General features: G+C 29.3%; 1 long non-coding RNA gene across 1 annotated transcript; it reads left to right on the forward strand.

Annotated features, from left to right (window-relative positions):
• The first annotated feature begins 397 nt into the window (after positions 1 to 397).
• Positions 398 to 2,787, forward strand: LOC131646676 (uncharacterized). Its single transcript, XR_009297573.1, has 2 exons — positions 398 to 577; positions 2,491 to 2,787. It is a non-coding gene; the product is annotated as an uncharacterized LOC131646676 (long non-coding RNA).
• The last annotated feature ends 210 nt before the right edge of the window (positions 2,788 to 2,997 follow it).

Raw genomic sequence — 2,997 nt, forward strand, 5'->3', positions numbered from 1 at the left:
TTTAGTCGGTATTAGTTCGGGATAGCGGATCAATATTTAATCGAAAATTTTAATATTTTTAGTAATAGAAATATTAATGAGTTAATATTTAGCGTTTTGGAAATTTTCTGAGTAATTAAGATTAGACCGGAAATATGAGACATTGAGTAATAAGGGGTATATTTTATTAGGCTCATTTGTGTGTATTGATGTCAATTATATTTAATTAGTTAATTGAGATAATAGTTAATTATATTAATTAACTTGGTGTGTATATTTGTGTCTATTTAATTATTGGTGTTATTTAATTTAAGTGAACTAAATAGAAATAATAAATAGTATATATTTTATTGGGCTTATTTAATGATGTTAAGAGTAAATAGGGAGTGTTATATTTAGGCCCATTAGGTATGTTAGTAAGGATGGAGAGTGAGAGTGTATCATAGTTTCTATCCACTTTCCTTTTCATTTTCGGAGAGAGAGAAAGAGAGGCAGAGAAGAAAAGAAGAAAGGAGAAAAAGAGAAAGGGGAAGAAAAGAGGAGCTAGGGTTTGGAGGAGACATTGAAGATGTAAGGGGGAAAATCCCTATTATTATGGGTTAGTATAATTGGGTCAATGAGTAAAAACATATTTAGGTTGAAATTCCTAATTTTTATGATTTTGAAATTGTTAGATTTTGATGAGTAATCTTTGATTTATGATGATTAATTGTGTTTGAAATTGACATATGGGTTATATATATATATATATATATATATATATATATATATATATATATATATATATATATATATATATATATATATATATATATATATATATATATATATATATATATATATATATATATATATATATATATATGAAAATGGTGGAAACTATATTTTTCAATTACTGTAGCGGCACTATACTAATTGTCTCGTTTCTGTGTTCAATACTAGTCTTCATGTGTGTTGCTACTTGTCTTCTATTACTAATTTACTATGTGTATGCTTGTGTACTGTAGCGGCATATTAGATAATGGATAGAAAGTGAAATTATGAAACTAGTATGAAGTTTCTAATAGTGGATTTGTGTTGTGGAAAGATACTGTCAGCGACCCACATGTATATCCAATATATATTTCATTTTCTCATACTACTTTCATGGACTATACTACTTGTTTCCCTTGCCATGACCACACTCTGTAGCAAAGAAGGAAAAAAAACGTGGATACTATGTAACACAAACGAAAAGTAGAAAGTAGGTACCATATAATTTCAAAACAGTCTCGTTTGACCGAATAGCGGAATTAAACAGTATAATTAGTTGTCCGGAATTTGATAAAAATTTATGTAGTAGCTAAGTTTAATTAGTAGATTAACTTGGTAGTGTTATTTTGTTCAAATGGTGATATATTACGAACCAACCGAAATTGTGTAGATTTGTATATTCCTTATATTAAATGTTGGTTTTGTAATAGAAAATAATATAGTAAATTGGAACTAATGTAATATAATTATTAATTAGTTGATTTAATTTCAATAAGTTTAATTGATTGGAAATAATTTGGAATTAGATCAATCATTCGGTTTTGTCGGTAAAATACGGTATCTTGAGAATTTGACCGTAATTGTATTTTTGGCCAAATACTAATAAATTGATACTTGGTTTGGAAGTATATTCTTATATTTTTGACAATATGAATTATTATGAAATAGTATGATTTACTAGTGTTAAGTGTATTTTGTGAATCATAGTTGAATATTGTTTCTATTATGTGGATTGATATCAATGTGTTGTGAATGTTGTGTACAATTTGATATATAATTCATAGAGTTGAATTATTATGGGTATGCGGTAAGTTAAGATTGATGAGATGATCTTAATTGCATAATTGATTGGTAATTGTACATTCATTCATGGCATAGTCGGCTTTATTGTGGAAGCGGTGAAACTGTGGGTTCACAAGGTAATAGACGGTGATCCTTGAATGGAAATAGACGTAGAATACGTTGATCCTTAATTGGAAACATACGTGGTGGCTTTGATCTTGTCCGGATCGGAAGCGTGGCTTGGATTCTAGATATTGAATCGGAAAACGGTGAAACGTTGGGTTCACATTGCGGTACCACATGCATAGCGTCACATATCTTGCATTGAGTCACATTAGAATTATGCGATAATTGAATATGTGAAGTTGATGAAGTTGTGATATGTGTATGAGCTTGATAATCTAAATGAGTGATGTTTGAATACATATTTGATTAAATGTGTGAATATGTAATAATTATGGTTGTGTGCGCAGTTGAGAATATAATATTGGAATTGAAATATTATACTCTTTATACTTGTTGTATACTTGATAACATGTGAAATATAGATCGATTATTATTATTTACATGGTTATACATAGTGTGATGAATTACTTGAATTGTTGATTTAACCATTGTATCTTATTATACTTTCTTCATAATGATTCGTATTCTCACCCTTCTGTTTTAATGTTGCCCTCGTTTGGCGACATGCAGGTTCTGGAGTTTAGTAGCTCGTGCGTGATCTAGCCGGAGATTATTCCGTGTTTGTTGGAGATTAGGTAGTGAGTCGATGCTCTGGTCATGTAACACTGGGTAGATTAGTCGTGTTGAACTCATGTTTCTATTTGGTTATGTATTATGTTTATGACTTGTGAATCTGTTTATTTGGCTATTTGTTGTTTGAGAGGCCTTAAGCCAAATATTATGAATATTATGATTATGGTTTATTATATGTTGAGATGCTTATTGAGATATGATCGTGGTATGAGACATGAATCATTTTATGAAATACATGAGTATTTTAGTACTTTCCGCTGTGAATGCATATTCTGTGTGAATTGTAATTAAATGTTTAAGTGTTATTTGAAATGACCAGGTGTATCGTATATTGTAGATAAATGCTGTCGGTTTTTAAAAGCTTTTAGTTTTTGAAAACGTCGATGTGACGCCCTTTTAAATTATATGCATGCTTATTCTCTGATTATATGCTTATTTCTTTTG

This window comes from Vicia villosa, linkage group LG2 (assembly GCF_029867415.1).
Source record: "Vicia villosa cultivar HV-30 ecotype Madison, WI linkage group LG2, Vvil1.0, whole genome shotgun sequence".
NCBI classification, from domain to species: Eukaryota; Viridiplantae; Streptophyta; class Magnoliopsida; order Fabales; family Fabaceae; genus Vicia; species Vicia villosa.